Source organism: Crocodylus porosus, unplaced genomic scaffold, assembly GCF_001723895.1.
Source record: "Crocodylus porosus isolate Cpor-Errol unplaced genomic scaffold, CroPor_comp1, whole genome shotgun sequence".
NCBI lineage: Eukaryota > Metazoa > Chordata > Crocodylia > Crocodylidae > Crocodylus > Crocodylus porosus.
Window position 1 is genome coordinate 33,514,732 of NW_017728906.1, and position 18,858 is coordinate 33,533,589.

The 18,858-nt window shown below is 42.9% G+C and overlaps 1 protein-coding gene across 3 annotated transcripts in view; it reads left to right on the forward strand.

Moving 5' to 3' along the window:
• The first annotated feature begins 2,009 nt into the window (after nucleotides 1-2,009).
• BACH1 (BTB domain and CNC homolog 1) overlaps nucleotides 2,010-18,858 on the forward strand; it is a 57,698-nt gene continuing 40,849 nt past the window's right edge. Inside the window, exons 1-2 of one of the 3 annotated variants that reach the window (XM_019528795.1) lie at nucleotides 2,010-2,182; nucleotides 12,669-12,792. The gene's annotated coding sequence lies outside the window, so the exon portion shown is untranslated. The remainder of the gene's footprint in view (nucleotides 2,183-12,668; nucleotides 12,793-18,858) is intronic. The other 2 variants (XM_019528791.1, XM_019528794.1) reach the window with 2 other exon arrangements.

Sequence of the window (18,858 nt, forward strand, 5' to 3'; positions counted from 1 at the left end):
AAAACTTAGCTTTAGGAGTCCTGACTGGAAAGTAAAAGGCCTATGACTTTTAGGAGCAGGTATTCAGCTAACACTGTCTTCAGAAAAAAATCTTTAGAACATTTCCTTATAAATATCATAATTATAAAAATAGTGAACTATGCTCCTTCAAATGTCAGTATTTTTTTTCCTTCAATAATGCTTAGTCTCAAGTCTCTACTTTCAGCTGTTTCTTTCAGTTATGCCCGGTACAATCATTTTACCCTGAAAACAGGGGGGACTCCCCCCACCTCCTCACCCACAGCTAACATTAACACGATGGACAAGATTTTGGTCACATCTTCCCCAAATAACCCAGAGTAGGCCTGAGACCAGGAACAGACATTCTCCTGTGTGAAAGCAATATGAGAAAGTTACAAGCAACGGCAAAAAAAGGAAGGCTGGACAGAAAGAAGCAAAAATTGGGGTATAATTCTGCATTCACAGGCCATGATGGGAATCTTGTCATTCAAAACAAAGCATAATTAGTACATTATGTACATTAGTACATCTCCCTAATGATGGAGATGTACTATTATCTGTTTCTTTGCACCACTGTTACTCTTCTTAACAATCACCACCATTTTTCACTCAGGTTCAGGAACCAAGATGCTGTGTCATGCACTGCATTTGTAGGGTTGGTGCAGGCAGGTTTCTAGCTGTAGTAGAAAAATTAAAGATTCTCAGCAGCTGTATAAACTGTTTTTATTCTTTTTTTTTAAAAATGCTAGAGCAGGTGGATGACTTATTAGGGCTGCTGTTCATTCCACTTGTTAACTCAAGATACCTCAGTAAGTAAATAACACCCCCCTAACTCTAGGACTCTAATACAGCCACTCAAGTGGCAGTGGGTGGGACTGCATCCACACCAGTATTCCTGCTTCTTCAATGCAGCATAGCCAGGTCTTAAATATAAAATTATAATAAAATTATAATATTGGAAGCTCAAAATTATTATATTTGCTGAAAAACTATTGTACATTGAAAAAGTATGAAAATAATTTTCTTATTTACTTTATATTGCTCAGTGTAACTCTTCAGTGAGTGAGCGAGAACTGGGTCATCAAAGTTTAAACTCTTCTTTATTCTGAGCAAAGCAGTCATAAGAAATGCTGATAGCACATCTGAAAATGGCATTGCATAGGGGAGGGTGCATCCCTGTCCAATGAATTGTAGACAGGACACCCACTGAGGCGTATAATTTTCCCATGGGAGGATCTTGGCTATACGCCAACTTTGTGGAAATGGTGGACTCCTCCCTAACTTGCTCCTGTGGCCTTTTGTTAAGGGCAAGTGTGACGCAGGGGCATCTGAACCCCAAGCCTCCAGGATTGGGCCTGCACATGGGATGCCCGCCAGTGGAGTTGGGAGTATCTAATGCTTGCTGGTTGTACACCAGGTATGGTATTTGAACAATTGAGTGTTGCTCAGTTGAGAGGATTCGAAACTGATTCAGCTCATTTGACTTGGAATATGAAACATTTTCCAAAAAAAAAAGTCCAAAAATCAGCTAAAGCTTCACTGAGAGTGAGGTGGGTTTTGAATATGCTGCATCAATTAGCTGCCTCCAAATTATCCTCTGCTTTAAACACTGCTCAAACATCATACCCGGGTTGAAATGACTGGACAGAAATGGTCATTATCATAACCCTGGCAACACGGCCTCGGTGTCTCATGTCAAGGGCGCTTTACGCCAGCCTCAGCGGACGGCTGCTGGGGGCAGGCGAAGGGTGCCAGGGCAGCACCCCAGCACGAGCACAGCACGTCAGCTTTTGCTAGCAGCTCCTCCACTAAGACCAGGCCCCGCCCCTCTCAGGCTGGTGGGAGGGGGGCGGGGAGCGGGGAGCGGGGTCTGTCCCCCATCCCACCCTCCCAACAGCGTGTGAATCGGAACGCGCATGCGCGGCGGCGGGCTGTAGGACTCAGCACGTCACTCAAGATGGCGACGCCCAATCAGCGGGCGGCGGGGGCGGGGTAAACGGTGGCGGCGCTGTTTGGGGGCGGGCTGGTTGGTCCTGTTGTGGGGAGTCACCTGACCGCTCTCCCCGCAGTCGGGCCGCAGCCTGGACTGCGAGGACGGCCAAGCTGGGGCTGACGCTGGACGAGGAAGAAGAGCTCAGGCTTGTGGCGGGCCGCGGGGACAGCAACGGCTGCCGGCAGCGAGGTAAGCACGGCCGGGCCCTGGCGATGCGCGCTACCCGGTGGGAGGGGCGCGCGCCGCCTGGTCAGTACCATGCGGGGGCTCGCGGGTGGGCGCCGCCTGGCCAGTACCATTCGGGGGCCCGCAGGGGGACGGTGTCACGTGGTGCCGTCCCTCCTCCCAGCTCCGAAGCTTTAGCCTGTCTCAGGTCCCCGTCCTCCCCGCCTGGGGGCGCCTGTGTGGGACCCCCCCCGTAAAGGGAGTGTCTCTAGACTACAGGAGCCACGAGGGGGTGGGGGTGTGCTTTGGGGTCAGGGTGTGGAGCAGCTTCACCTGGGCATGTGCATTGGGAGCATCTGGGTGCAGCTGGGAATCGGCTGGGGGAGAGAGTGGGGCTGCCCACCTGCAGGCTTGCCCCTTGGCTTTGTTTTGGATCCAGGCATTGAATAAGTCTTTGGGAAACAATCCTAGAAAATGAGGCTGGAAGGGACCTTAGGAGGTCCCCCAGTGGTTCTCATCCTGTGGTCACCACCCAAAAGTGGGTGGCAAGAATATATGAAAGGATAATAAATAAACTTTAAAAACAGATTCTCCTTTAATGGAGAAAAATGTGGGAAACCATGGTTTTTTTCCCTTACAGGCTGGCAGAGCTCCAGCTTGTGAGAGACTGCTTGGAGCCCCTGATCCCTACACATCCCTCCACATGCAGGGTGGTTGGCGCTTGGGTTGAGGGGCAGCAGGTCGGGAGTGAGGGGCATCAGCAGGACCTGGGGCTGTTTTCTGCTTTAAGTTGGGACTGACCTCTGACTACAAATGGGTCCTGGTATAAAATAGGTTGAGAACTGCTGACTTAGTGCAACCCCCTGCTCACAGCAGGACCGACCCCAACTAAATTATCCCAGCCCAGGCTTTGTTGAGCCAGGCCTTAAAAACCTCCAAGGATGGAGAGTGCACCACCTCTCTGTTCCAGTGCTTGACTACTCTCCTCCAGAGGAAGTTTTTCCTAAGATGTAGCTTAAACTTCCTCTGCTGCAACTTGATTCTGAGATCCAGTGGAGGTTTGGGGATGCAGAGGACTTTGGGGAGTGTGGAGTCCTAAGAGAAACGGGGTGGTCCATTTTAAATTAGTGGAAGGAAGTTCTCCACATAGTGCATCATTCGAGTGTAAACTCCTCGCCTCCTTCATGCAGAGCTTCATTTGAGTTTGGAGCGCCTCACCATCAGGAGCTGATACTGTAGCCAGATTCAAAATAGGATTGCAGTATGGGATATTGTGGTTAAATAGGAGGAAAAACTTACTCCCCAGGAAGGTAGGAAAACACTGGGATAGGTTACGAGAGAGGTGGTAGACTCTGCCTCCTTGGAGGCTTTTAAGACCTGGCTAGACAAAGACTGGATTGAGATGAGAGACTTAGGGACAGTCCTGCACAGAACAGGGGGTTGGATTAGATGAGCACCTGAGGTCCCTTCCAGCCCTCATTTTTCTACGATTCTATAAAATTCTTGGTTGAAAGGGGCATCAGTGGCAATTCAGTATGGAAGTGAGGAGCACAGCCTCTGAACCAAAACTTTTTCTAGACCCTGAATGTTGGAGGCTGCAAGTGAGAGAGGAAAAGCACTGGTCATACTCTGTTCTCTCTCCCTTCCAGCCTCTGCTTTCTGCCCATGTGACATGGCCTTTTGATATGCAGTAATGTGATGTGGGTCAAAGCCCACCAACTAGAGCTGTGTTGCAGTAGGGATTTGCCCCCTTTGGTGATGGGGGCCACTATGGGCATATCACTGATTATTTGGGATAACTGAAAGCCAAAACAGGGATGGGAGTGAGGGTCATAAGTTCAAAATGAGTGCACTGAGGGGGGATCCCAAGGAGATCACCCTGGGTGTGTGACACAGGCCTATTTGTTACCTTAAAGGAACTGTGGGCCAGTACCCACTACAAGAAACTAAAAGCCTCTCTTATAAAGGGAGGCCACTTTGAAAGCAACAATGCATTCCGTGGGAACAACTAAAAACATAACAGGGACAGGAGCAGAGGTTGAAGGTTCAAAACAAGTGCACAAGGGAGGGCACTGAGGAGAGCACACCAGATGTGAGAGAGGCCTTTTGACATGCTACTGGGGAATTGTGGACCTTGGGCCACCAAATAAAACTATAAGCCCCACTGGCCAGTAGGAGCATGTCACTGATTTCTTGGGACAAATGATAACAAAACAGGAATGGGGGTGGAGGTCAAAAGTTCAAGACTAGTGCATTGGGGGGGCACAGGGCAGAGCACACTGGATGTGCGACAGGCCTATTTGTTGCCTAAGGAATGCAGGCCAGTGCCCACCAGGAAACATAAGCCTCCCTTAAAAAGGAAGGCCACTAGGTAGACAGGAGTGTGGTCCAAAGTTTCAAATGAGTGCATGGGTGGGGGGGGAGGGATATGGAGCAGAGCATGCTGAATGTGTGACAGGCCTATTTGCCACTTCAGGGGTTTTTGGGAGGAATGTCCACCACATGAAACTAAGCCCCCCTCAGAGAGGGAGGCAACAGGGAAAGTGGCAGCTGATTGCTTGGGATAAATTATAACAAAACAGGGATGGGAGTAGAGGTCAAAGGTTTAAAATGAATTTGCCAAGGGGATGCATTGGGTAGATCATGTTTTATTTGTGACGGGATCTTTGGCAGGATGGACTTAAGAACTGACAGTCACTGGATCAGACCATAAGTGCAGTGGTGTGGGGGAACTGCAGTTATGATACATGGTACTTGTCCAAGAGTGAAGTAATACTATAATATTTATTCTTTAACTTTAAAATCATATTTCAGAGTTTTGTCCCCCCCCCACTAAAAATTGACCTTGGTTAGTGGATTTAAGCCAGCTAAGGGTATTTCAGATAGCTTTTTATGTCTCTGTGGGCTTGCTTGGTTTAGCGGTAATGCTATCTTGAAACATACTTTAATTTCTAGACCTTGCATCATTTGGCAAGTGTGAGTAACTCTGAAGAGCTTGTTCAGACTGTTTAGTGTGTGAATGTTTGTGGGGTTAGGGTTTTAGTCAGTAAATCTGTTTGCTTATCTTAAAAAACCAACATTGTGGTTGATATTTAGAAACAATGTCGATTTCTTATTATTTTAAGGTATTTTAACTTTTGTTCAACCTAATCCCTTATGAATTTATTAGTACACTCTAGCCAAGCTTTTCTAACATGCTGGGAGGTACAAAGGGCCCAAAAGAGTTTGTACAGGCAGACTTCTTAGCTGTTGTAGAAAAACTAACAATTCTAAGCAGCTGTAAACCATTTCTTAACTTTTTTTTTTTTTTATTTAGGGCAGGTTGATGTTTTCTTAGGGCTTTTGTTCATTGCGGTGTTATCTCAAGATATGTTAGTACCTCCCCTTTCAACTCTATAGGACAGCAGGCACCTTGATGTAAAAGACCTAGCCTGAGAAGTGCTTCAGGCTAATGCAGCTCAGGTGGCAGTGGGTTTTATCTACACCAGTGTTTTTGCTCCTTGGGTGTCTCCTTACAATTATGCCTTATGCCTCTTATCTGAAGAAAGTGAAGGTAAGTTCTCCCCACAGTTTACTGGGAAAAAGTAGGATGACTTGGCTTATTGTTGCTGTAAATCGTGCAGCATATCTCACATAGTTAAGTACGTAGCAAGCTGTGTTTCTGCATTGTGGCTTTTCTCACTTGCGTAACGCAAAGGGCTCGTCTTCAGTAAGGAAAATGCTCATTTTTATTTGGTTTGCTAAGGTGAAGTAATGTTCTAGGAAAAGGTAGGCAGCTCGTAAGTTAGGAGGTTGAGTTATACTCCCAGCTGCTTCTTAGAAAGTTTTATCTGCTAATTTATGTTAAGGCTGTGAACTGCTCTGTTTCACTTCACTAGGGCTTCTGTTATCTTGGCTTCCATGAATTAAAAGCATGCCTTTTTCCCTAGTGAAGAGACACCCAAACTTCAGAAGAGCAACAGAAGTAAAAACTTGTCACCACAGTCACGATCAGCCTGTATCTTAATGAGTGTTAACAGGTTTTTTTATTCTTATTAAATGAACATAGTTGAAAGCTATAATTTTTGCCCTTCAAGATGGGTTAGAGATTTTTTTGGATTTGGGTATTGATTCTTCATGATAGCTTATTGGCTCATATCTTTGAGTGGATATAATTTCTTTCTTCAGGTAATGTACTTTACATCCCCATTTATCTGAACTCGGTTGCCTGTTGTCTCTTGGCAACATAGACAAAAGATATATATAGCTTTCTTTTTTTCAGTGCTATTTTATGTTTTATGAAATCTCTCTCTCTATTGGATGAAATCTCTATAATATAAAATAGCACTGAAAAGAAAGACACATGTTTCTTATCTATGTGGCCAAGAGATCGTAGGCAAATGAGTTCAGGTAAAATATAGATAAACTAGCACTGAAAAGAAAGACAGAAGCAAAACACCTGGCAACACTTTAAAAACATAAAGGTAAAATTAGGAAGTTTGGATGATACCTTGTATTCATATACAGGCATGCACAGGTATTTGTTATTTAACATTTTTAGTGACTAGGTTGGGAATTCATATAATCTTCCTGCTTTCATGAAGAGCATGGCTAGAAGTGAGAGTCAACTGTGTGTTTATCTGTGATGAATGTAGCCAGCCAGATAAATACCTCTGCACTTCTCAACTGTTAAGGATTTTTCCTTGAAGCATTTATAAAGTATCTATTATATTGCAAACAGGAAACCTAGGTACAGAGAACTTAAGTGACTTGTCTCAGATCACACAGAAAGTCTCTATGTAGTAGAATTGCAAATTGAACTTGGGTCTCTTTAATAGCAGTGCCTTTAAATGAAAGGACTCCCTTTTTCTCTTACGTGCTGTAAATTCTGGTCAAATAAAGTTATGCCTTTTTGTCCTGGTAGAAGTGGCTCTTATACCTTCAACTTTTACTTCTAAAATTATATTTGTTTTGTTTTCTGGGATGTTGCAGACATTGAGGAATATCAAGAACAGTGTTCTTATGGTTTTTATTTATCGAACTTGCATTACAATATATTTTAAATCTGCTTTTCCAATGTAGCTGCCTCTGTTAAATCCTTTAGGAATGATTCTTGCCTCAGTATGGTCAAGTGCAAGGTATTGTACCTAGGGAGGAAAAACCAGCAGCATACCTACAGACTGGGGAACTCCCTTCTTGTCAGCACAGAGGCAGAAAAGGATCTTGCAGTCGCTATTGATTCCAAAATGAATGTGGGCTACCAATGTGGGGACACAGTCAGTAAGGCTAACCACACCTTGTCATGCATCCACAGATGCACCCAGCCACTCCACGCAGGCCCACAGGGGCTGGAGCCACTGTCTGGGGGTGTAGGGCTCCTGGCTCTGACTCTGGGGCAGAAGCCGCTGGAGTCAAGGTTGGGTCCCCCCCATGCGTCACTCCCCCCCTCTGCCCACACACCAGCACAGAGGCAGAAAAGGATCTTGGAATCAGTAGCGACTCCAAAATGAACATGGGCTGTCCACGTGGGGACGCAGTCAGGAAGGTTAACCTCCATGTGGCACTGGTCAGGCCACAGTTGGAGTACTGCGTCCAGTTCTGGGCGCCACACTTCAGGAGGCATGTGGATAGCATCGAGAGGGTCCAGAGGAGGGCCACTCACATGATCGGGGGCAGCAGGGTAGGCCCTACGTGGAGAGATTACAGGACCTGAACCTGTTCAGCCTACACAAGAGAAGGCTGAGGGGAGGGATTTTGTGGCCACCTACAAACTTGCCAAGGGGAACCAGCAGGCAATGGGAGAGTCACTGTTCCCCTGAGCACTACTGGGAGTTGCAAGGAATAACCGCCATAAGCTGACTTTGAGTAGGTTCAGGCTAGATATCAGGAGGCGCTACTTCACAGTCAGGGCTGCTAGGATCTGGAACCAACTTCCGAGGAAAATGGTGCTCGCTTCTTCCCTGGGTGTCTTCAAAAGGAGGCTAGATAATCACCTAGCCAGGGTCGTTTGACCCCGGCATTCTTTCCTGCCCATGGCAGGGGGTCAGACTTGATGATCTGCTCAGGTCCCTTCTGACCATACCAACTCTGAAACTAAGTGGAAACTTAATGTATCGTGCTCAAACATATTATTAATTTCTTGTTTATAATAAATATCGTACAGAAAGCACCCAAATATTAGACCAGAGTAATTTATGTTGTGAAATTCAGTCTAAAATATACAAAAACTTTTTTAAAAGGGATGAAATTTGCATAACTTAAGTATTGAGACAAGTACTAAGGAATTTGTGTCTTAAAACAGACAAGAGTTGACAGCAAGCTCAAACAATTCTCAAATACGTTTTCTAGCTTTACCTCTGTTTAAAATAATCTTTTATTTTTAATCTTCAAATATTCATAAGCCTTAATATGGTATTCTGAGCTTTCCCTCATCTAGGACAGATGCCCTGTTGATGTAAAATAATTACAGCTATAAGAAGTTAGGGGGTAAGAAGATCCAGCCTCATGTTAAATGCATGAACTGGGCCGCATGGCCTTAAGTCATGTTACATCAGTTACTTGTTATCCTAAATTGACATTTTATGGTCTAACAGTCCTCTTTAGAACAGCAGCACTGGTTTTTGTAACTTTTTTTCTTCAAACAAATTGTACCTGGAGTAAGTGCCCACTCTTCACAAGGCTTTCTTCTGGGTATTGCTAAGGTTGAGAGATGGAGGGTAGAGAATGGGGAATCCCAAATCCCCTACTGCATCTTAGAAAATGTAAAAAAATTAAACAGCCAAAATCCTATGTGGGCTTACTGGCCCTGCCCCAAACAATGCTTTGTATCGCATGAATTAACCATCCTTAAAGTTATGGATGAGTTTGACTAAATAATAGGAATATTTTTTGTAACTTTGATCTACATTACTTTCCTATAGTTTGTGTTAAAGTGTAAATGCCATTCCTTGATGTTGCTAACTCTTAAGGCTTCATATAACCTTATAGTCTTTGGTGGTGCCATTTAAAATTGTAGCTTTTGGAGTATTGTGATTACATAGGGTGCTAATTTTATCTTTAAACCCTCAAGGCTTGAGAAAAGCTGGAAAAGCCAAACACTTAGGCCCCATCTACACATTTATACTTGAGGTGTGATGATCCAGCTAATTATGCCTTAAGTGGTCACCCAGCCTCGCACTCAGTCAATTAATGGCATGATTAAAAAAAAAAGTCCACAAAATATGTGTAGCTTTGTAGCTGCTTCCTATTGTGTCATTAATTGAATGTGTGGCCTGAAGCCTCCTCATCTGAGGCATTCATCTGCATCCCTTGAGCCTGGGGCTCCCAGCTGCTCAGGGCCCCCCCCCCCCTCCCCCTCCCCACAGCTGGGAGACTGCAGTTTCTCAGCCTCAGCAGTGTTCCACACCCCTGCAGCTAGGAGGTTGCAGCTGCTGCAGTTTCCCAGATGCCGGGATGCATGGGGCACCCCCTCGATCCGAGTCCTGTCAGCCAAGAGGGCTCCCAGTCATGGGAGCTTGCTTCTTGCTGGTGCAGAGAGATCCTGGGATCAGGCCCCCACTGCACTAGCAGTAAGGTGTGATGGGCTCTGATTAGTGTTCCCACATGTGTGGCATGGCAGGAGGCACAGTTGTGTGGGTTGTGCATTAGATCCCATTATACCTTTGTAGAGGAGTCATTAAGGTTTAAAAACCTCAATTTATTTTTAAAATCTTGTAATTTTTCTTTTTCATCCAATTTTGGGGGGGGGGTTGGCGGTTAATGCTAAATCCTGCTAACTCTTCATTTTGTTGCCTCCCTCTTTGACAAAGCTCCAAATCCCATAAGTAGACTCCTGCCATAGGGATGAGACCCAATAAATAGTTAACAAAGTATAAACATTATTAGAAAAGTGCTAGGTACTGATGCTAATGACTTGAAGAATATGGTTTATATTTTAAATGGCATGTGCTGTTGTTTCTTTTGCTCTATTTATGTGGAGGGAAAGTAAAATAATGCCATTGTTGGGAAGGAAAAATATTATGAACAAAAGGCTTACAAACTTTCTTAAAGCAGTGATTCTGGGTCCTTTGAAAACTGTTTTTGTTTTAAAGATGAACAAAAAATAGTAAAATGCTTATTCATGCCGTGTCAGCATAACATAATGAATCAGCAGCTATTAACTGCTGCAAGCATTCATCCGTAGTATAACTTTGTATCCATAAAAGGAGAGGGAGTTGGGGGAAGGGACACCTAGAATTTACAAGTCACTGCTAACTTTTTTTCTTAGCTGCTGAGTAGCCATAATGTTTTAACATTAATTTTTACAGGGCTTTTCATCCGTATGTTTCAAATCTTTTTTTTTCTTTTTTTTAAAGTATTATTAGTCACACTGTATAGATGAAGAAATCAAGGGAGGTGATCTGACTTGCTTAAGATTGCACAACAAATCAGTATCACTGCCAGGAATAGCACCCAGATTTCTTGATTCATAGTCTGTTAACTTTCTTATGGCTATCCTGTTTCCTTCATTGTTAAGAATTTTAAAAATCTGACAAGATATAAAAGATTGTTCTGTTCCCAGGAATTCCTGGATACCTCTTCAGTAAGGTTACAGTCAATTAATGGTTACAAACCATGTGCTCCAATCTAGCCAACTGGTAAACTTCCACTTTGTTTGCCAACTTGCAGAAAGCAGTAACTGAAATTGGGCCTGAACATCTTAAAGTCACTGCAAAGCTTAGCTTTCAATCATAGTTGAATTATGGACACAGTTGAAGGGATTTTGCACCCATGTTTGCTTTTTCCTCCTTATGAACATTTTGTATACGCAGGTGTTCATGAGGTGAGGATTATGGTGAATATGTCAAAGGACTGATGTCCAGATTGATATGGACAGTTGTTACTATGTTCCTCAAGCAATGAAGAACAGGAAAGTTGAGGAGGGAAGGGAGAGCAGTGTTTTGCAGGAAATGCTTGGTAGTTTGTAGACTGTGCTGGTTAGTGGCAAAACTTCATAACTGATGTAGACTCTGCAGTAGCTTTTTTTTTTTTTTACCACCTGGCTAAACATGAAGCTTCTGCTTGAACAGGAGCCCTGTTTTCACAGGTGCTACAAAGAAAAGATCATGAGACCCAATCTCATATTAGTGAAAACAGATGCCATCTGTTGGAGTTGGTATTACCAAATATATGTTGTACTGCTAGGTCCAGACACTAGATCTGTATGCTTCTAAGCTCTTGTGAATCTGGGTAGATGCACTCTTTCAGCTTGCTAAGATTACTTCCATGTTATAGATGCTCTGCTTTGTACCCTTTCTAGGAAGTAGGACCCTACAGTATAGCCTCAATTCTCCTTTCATGTACTCTTTCTAGCATTCCATGTTATCAGGTGATTTGCCATTTAACCACTTGGGGACAAGGTAACTGTTGACGCTAAAATCTTTGGAACTGTGCAAAGTAACTCATTAAATATGCACATTAGTCCTGGAGAAAGCATTGGCTTAGCTATCTGTTCTGGAACCTGCGCAGAACCTCTGTGTCCTCTCTGCTTGGAAAGCTGTGTGTGTTTTGGGGGATCTTCAAGTGTACAGGTCCCTTGGATCTTGTTCCTTTGACTGATATTTATTTATTAATCTGTCTCTTCTAGTAATGAATTCTCTCCAGCAAGCTCTCTCCACCTTCAGTTGGTTTGACAGTCAAAAAACCCTCTCCAGGTCCTAGCCTCTGTCCCTGTCTCTTTCAGGCTCCTAGACTCTGTATCTTAAGTCAGTGCTGACACTTCGTTCCTTCTTTTGATGGTCCAGCCCTCTAATTCTCCCCCTTTTTTGCTGCACACTGGAGAAAACTGTTTTTGCCTAATGTATATTATACTACTGCTGTGTCAGAGCCGTGTTATTCAGTGGTTGGTGTTCCTTAACAACTGCCTTAATCAGGGCTAGACACCCAATTGCTACTCCATTCTTGGCACAGAAGGTATAATGCAAAAATGCAGTGAAATACAGCTGAGAGAGCATAAACAACATACTAGCAAACAGAATTCATAAGCTGTATAAAAGTAAACTTCCCAATCCTTAGAATAACCTGTTCCTACATTTTCTGACAAGATTCCACTGTTTTGAAACACTGGTGCAGTGTTTTTGAAGTTTTGTGCTGCTTTGCTGGACTGGGGGGGGGGGGGGGGGGCTGGCTTTTAATATTCATCTCACCAAATTGAATTATAGTCAGTAAAGAGTTTTTGTTTCTCTTGATAGTCTAATTTAAACTTCTCCACAGCCTTTCTGGTAATCAGAGCTTTTTGTATGGGAGCATATCTGGTTTTGGTTTTTTTTGTTTTTTTTTTTCCAAGAAGCTCAAAAATGCAAGCAGTTGGGCAAGGTTGGAGATGATGTTGTATGTATTAGAAATGGTAATGTAACTGTAAGAAATATTGATATTTAAGTTGTTGCTTTTCAAGTTTCACACGTACATATGTGGCATTTGCATTTCTTGCCTGTTTCAGGTTGTCTGCAGAGTTGTCATTGCATGAATTTTGATTCCCTATTCGTGTTTTCAGAGAGAGGCATCTTTGCAGTCATTGCGGGCTAGAACCTGGATGAGCTGGGGTTCTGGAACACAACACTTAATGAAGTGGTGGCATTCATGACAGATTATGCAGTTGTGGAATATTTGAGAGCCAGGTAAAATATAACAAGTCTTATTATATCGGTATAGCAGGCCACTGTTTTCTATTCTAGGCCAGTATATTTCTACCTATCATCTAGCTCATAAGAAAACTGAGTCATGAAATTGGTGATTGATTAAAATTAGGTTGTTTCAGTTTCCTTGGAACTGTGGCAGGGAGACTTGGGTAGATGGGTTTTGCTGCTTTGAAAAAAGCAAAAACACTCTTTAAAATATGATGTGCAAACCTTCCTGCTTGTCTGGGTCTTGCTTTAGGGCAAAAAACTTCATTTAGTGTTTACCCTGTCCTATCAGATATGTGAAAATAAGTTAGTTTCTGCACGTTCTTGTCAGGTTCAGGTTTTTGGCTTCACTGCCACCAGTATTTGCATCCTTCACCACAGGGTGCTAACACACTGCTGCTGAATCATAGAAAATTAGGGTTGGAAGGGACCTCAGGAGATCTAGTCCACCCCCTGCTCAAAGCAGGACCATCCCCAACTAGATCATTCCAGGCAAGGCTTTTAATAGCTGGTCCTTAAAAACCTCCAGGGTTGGAGAGACTCCATTACCTCTCTGGGTAACCTGTTCCAGTGCTTCACCACCCTCCTAGTGAGACAGACAGTTTCTTCTAATACCCAACTTAAACTTCCCTTGCTTGTTTGCTAGTTTGAGGCCATTCCTCCTTGTTCTGTCATCTGCCACCACTGAGAACAGTCTAGCTCCATCCTCTTTGGAACCACCCTTCAGGTAGTTGAAGGCTGCTATTAAATCCCCCCTCAGTCTTAAATCCCCCTTCTGCAGAGTAAATAAGCCCAGTTTCTTCAGCCTCTCTGCAGAAGTCATGTGCCCCAGTCCCTTAGCTATTTTTGTTGCCCTCCACAGGACTCTCTACAGCTTGTCCACACCCTTTCTGTAGTGGAGAGCCCAAAACTGGACACAGTGCTCCAGATAAATATTTGAGATGCCTTATACTAGTGAGCTCAAGATTTTTATGCAGGGAAGATCCTTTTGACAAAGTTGTGATGTTTTTGAGTGTGCTGCTTCAAAATGTTCTTTGATTTACCTTGTGCCCTTTTTAAGGATGAAATGATACAATTCACGTGTAAACTCCCTATGAAAGTGATGAAGGACTTTTATATTTTCTTATTAAGTCAAGAATGAACAGTCCTTATGACTATCTAGAACAGCCAAAAGCCTTCAGGAAGGAAGTCAGTCATATTTGTTTTTAAATGCCAGTTAAAAAGATTTACTTGTGACTGAAGATCCATGTGTCTTGGTGATCGTGATTTTTTTTTCATAGTTGTAATGTGGTTGGTCAGCAGCTCTCATTTTGTAAAAGCTAAGTCTTGCATGGAATGGGGATTTGGAAAGCAGGTGTACAACCACTTTCAAATGCATTTGCCAAAACCTAATCGTCTGTCCCACCTTAAGATGTAAATCTGTTCAAGGTGTCTGTGTTGCTGAAGCTCTTTATAGCTTGGTTTTCCTAAATACCCTTTGATGTTATGGTGGTGACAGCATGGGGCCAGGGCTGGGGCAGAGCTGTAATCTGCTCCCTGCATGCCTCTGCCTACAGAACCTGTGCTCATCACGGTGGGGTTGGTGTGCAGGCTGCAAATGACAGCTCTGCCCTGGTCCTGCATTGTCACTGTCCTGTGATCCTGCCCATCTGATTCCCAAACACCACTTCCTATTTTGCCACTCCCCACTCACTGCGCTCCATCCTGCAACTTTCTATGTGGCCCCCAGGCCCAAATAATTGCTCTGATAATTGCACCCCTGCTCTGATTTCATCTGTACAGGCATACCTCATTTTATTGCGCTTCGCTTTATTGTGCTTCGCAGATATTGCGTTTTTTACAAATTGAAGGTTTGTGGCAACCCTGCATCGAGCAAGTCTATTGGCTCCGTTTTTCCATGATGGTTAGCCTTTTTAGCAATAAAGTATTTTTTTAATTAAAGTATGTACATTTTAGACATAATGCTATTGCACACTTAATAGACTACAATATAGTGTAAACATAACTTTTATATGCACTGGGAAACAAAAAATTCGTGTGACTCGCTTTATTGCGGTGGACTGGAACCGAACCCGCAATATCTCCGAGGTATGCCTGTATTTAAAAGCATTGAAAACCATGTCCTACATTACTACTTATTTCTTTATTCTCTGCAGGTGTCTGTTTTATCCATCTGCCTACCTCTCCATAAGTGTCTCAAGTACATATTCTTATGTGGTTATCCTACTGCTAGTATGTTTCTTTCTTTTTGGAGTTCTAACACACTGTTTCTATATTTTCTAAGCAGCCACTTGTGGGCTAAGATTACATGTAGTTTGTTGCTGCACTAGTCTATTATGCAAACCAAGATGGATTTAAATGGCAGTTGTAGTGGAGGGTGGACAGGACACCCTTTGAGAGTCCCATAATAAGCTTTCCGGCTTTCTGTGGGAGGATCTTGGCTACATGCTGACTTTATGGAAATGGAAGTCTCCTCCCTAGCTTGCTCATGTGGCCTTTGGTTAAGGGAAGGTGAGACTCAGGGGGCCATCTGAACCCCAAGCCTCTGGGCTTGGGCCTACTTGTAGGATGCCCACTAATGGATTTGGGAGTATTTGAAGCTCCAAGCTGGAGGATACTTACGGTGCTTGAATGATTGAGTGTTGCTCAGTTGAGAGGATTCAGAACTGATTTGGCTAATTTGACCTGGAATATGAAAAATGTTATAAATTGTATATAATTTTCTTCTTCTAAGCTGCATGTACAATAATGCTAAGGAAAAGAAAGCTGTTTTTAAGATTTTGATGCATATGCATTGGTTGTCCACCTCCTTTTAGAGTTTGGGAAGTTTTTGAATTACTCTGGTGGTTGTATGTATACATAAGTTTTATTGCACTTTAATTGGTGTTTAGTGATGTTTCTTCCCTGCTGATTTGAGGAACTGGCCATGGAATGTATGTAGAGGAACTTCTTATATGTAATACTGCTTTGCACAGGAGAGACATGGGATGCCTGTTTTGCACTTCAGAGGTATAAGTGGAGAAGTGGGCCAACTCTTCTGTGGACAGAAGTATGTCATCGAGAGTATGATGAGGTGTAATCTCTGACCACACATCTATGCAAGCAAAAACACATAGTATGGCCACTGGTTATAATGGCAGAGCTGTGTTTCTGTGCATCTATTTTCTGTTTTGCAGTGAGAGTAGTGACTGAAATTAGGTGTGCCACACTTGGAGTGCTTTGTTAGCATACTGTACTGGTGTTATAATACTGGCAACCACACTTGTGTAGACCCAATTTTGCAATCTAGCAATACCCTCTTGCAATGAGAATTGCAAATAAAGAGCAAATGACTTGGTTTCATCTTTATCCATAGGTTTCTCTCTCGACTGTGGCTATTCTGTTTTTCTCTTCTTTGTTTTTGCTTTAATTAAAGCATCATAAATTCTAGCTTGCATCATAATCAGAAATGTTTTAATTGTGTTAATCGATTAGTTTTGTTTATAAAAACCTACATCAAAGTCACACTTTTGTCAGATTTTTATTGTCTAAAAACTATTTGGGTTAAAAAGACGCCTTTTATTTAGATCTTTCAGTTGTGTGTATTTAGCAATATCTGTGTACTGTAGTTAGGAAAAAAATGAGATTATTATCCCTTTTACTTCTATTAGTACTGTGGTGCCAGCACAGTTAAAATACTATGCGTTCTTGGGTATCCTCAGTAGAGATGTTTACCAAGTTCAAATTACACTTATACAGATTCACTGAATGCACTAGGGTTGCACAGATGTCAGTGAGTCATAATTTATCTTGCAGGACTGCTTGCTTCTGGTGACCAAGAAACAAACAACCCTTGACTTTGATAAGCTTGCAGGGATGGTAGTTAGGAGTGAAAATGCTTTCCCTGTTAAATAAACTGGCTTTTTGGCAAAATAAATAAACCTCAAGTCACTGTTTGTGACATCACAATAGTGAAGATGCTAATTGTCTTCCATTGTCTAACTAGAAAATTGTGAAAGTTTCATATAATTTTAATAAGAGTTTTTTTGCACTACGTTACTTTACTAGATTCAACTTGCAGTGTTCAGACTGTGTGTCCTAGAAGGATTTTTTTAGGCACTGTAATGGTATGACAACAGATAGTCTCTACAGTTTATTTCTTCTTATCTGGTGCATTTTGCTGCATCACTTGGTATAGAGTTTTATGTTTTTATTTGGCTGTGCATTCATTTTGCAATAACGCTTTGATTTTTCTTACAGACTATGAGCTGTCTAACTTGTGGAGCTCCTAACTTGAGCATTAGTTTTGAAATAAAAATGCTAGCTTTCATCCTTTTTTGTTTTTCAAAGGACAGTATGAGTTCTTTTTTTTTTTTTTAATTTTACTAGCTTTTTTTGAGTTCTCTTTTTTTAAAATGGTGAAATAGAATGGTCAGTGCTGGTGGTTAATTTGGTTGCCCTTTATTCTTTGCTCATTCACAGATATTGAAGAACGGCATCTAAGACTTTCACAAAGCAGAAGAACTTAAATCTCACTGAAGCTTACATCACCAGAAAATCACACCCTCTTTTTCTCAGGGGTGGATTAAAAGTAGCAAATTGTATGTGCTCTGTGCAAGACCCATAGGGGTCCTCCCCACTCGCTGGCACTTTCCCAGTCCCACTTTGCCTCCCGTCTTGCCTGCCAAGAGTTTTGATGTTGGTGGGGAGGGGTTCTCAAGGCCAGTTTTCACCTCCTGGGTAGTCTGATCTGTTCAGGCAGGCCAGCCCCACCTGGGGCTTATGCCCTCTTGCTGTGCTTCCTCGTTTTAAGGGAATACTCCTGTAGGTTTTGGGGGGAGGGGGGAGTGTTGTCAGCGTTTTGGCTTCCTCAGCCTTAGCCCCTCCTCTTTTCCAGCCAAACTCCTTGCTTAGCCTCCAGAGTTTGGCTTTGCCCTGATGGCAGTCACTCCTATCTTGGGGTCCGCTTGTACTTTTAATAGTTTCTGTCTTGGGGCCTGATTTCTGTTGCTCAGTTGCAGGGGAGTGCACTCAAGCCTCCCTGCCGGTGGCTGCCTCCACCCCTATAGCCCTAACCCAGTCCTGTGCTCAATCCAACCAAAACATAAATGCAAGCACAACAGCTATGTAACAAAAATCCTTCCCAGCCCTGGGTTAGTACTTTGCTGCAAGCTATGAGTTCCCCTTGGCTTTTCCCTTGCAGCTCTCGGACAACTTGGGCATCTGTTAGACCATGTCCTGTGGCCACCTTAGGCAGGAACTTCTTTTCCTGCAGGGCCGGACTGCCCCTTCTGCTCAGGGACTGGATTTATATTCCTCAGCCCAGCGCCCTTCCAGCCACCTGATTGGCACTTCTGTCTCTCTTCCCTTGGTGCCAAATGTAGCCAGTTTCTTCATCAGCTGCCTGATCCCTGGTTCTTTATCTAATTAAGCCCTCTTAGTGACAGAGGGAGGGGTTCTCATTACACTGTCTGCTAACTAGCCACTTTTTACATGATTACTGTTGAGCTGGCTGTGGTCCCCAGATATATCCATTTTTAAAGGAAAGGATAGTTTTCAAACACATGGAGGATATTCTTAAAATATAATAACCTTCATCTCTTCTGAAAAACTTTGTGATACACATATGATAGATTGCATGGCTCCTTTATATGCATTAGGAAGGCAAGTTGTCTGATCATGTTCTGGGCTCCAACTTACTGAAGACCCTTTTCTAACAAATTAGTTAAATAAAGTCTGTGCTTGGAGGGACTCTTGCTTCTCAGATACAAGATAATGCTAAGACATTCTTCATTTTGTTCTTTGTGTCTAGTTCTCTAAACTGAGGTTTATCTTTCTATTGTGGTAAATGTTTTCCTGTGCGATGCTCAACTTTTCCTGTGCGATGCTCAACTTTTTCCATGAACATTTTGCAGTCCTGTAGCTTTTTTTTCTTCCTTGTTTCTTACTTTACTATCTGTGTTGATACTTAAACTTGAAAGGAGAAAATATTTTGCTAGAGAAGCATCTAACAAGAAGAGCATCCATCCTATCTGGAAAATTGGAAATATAAAATGTGCATTTCTGCAGTTTATAGATTCA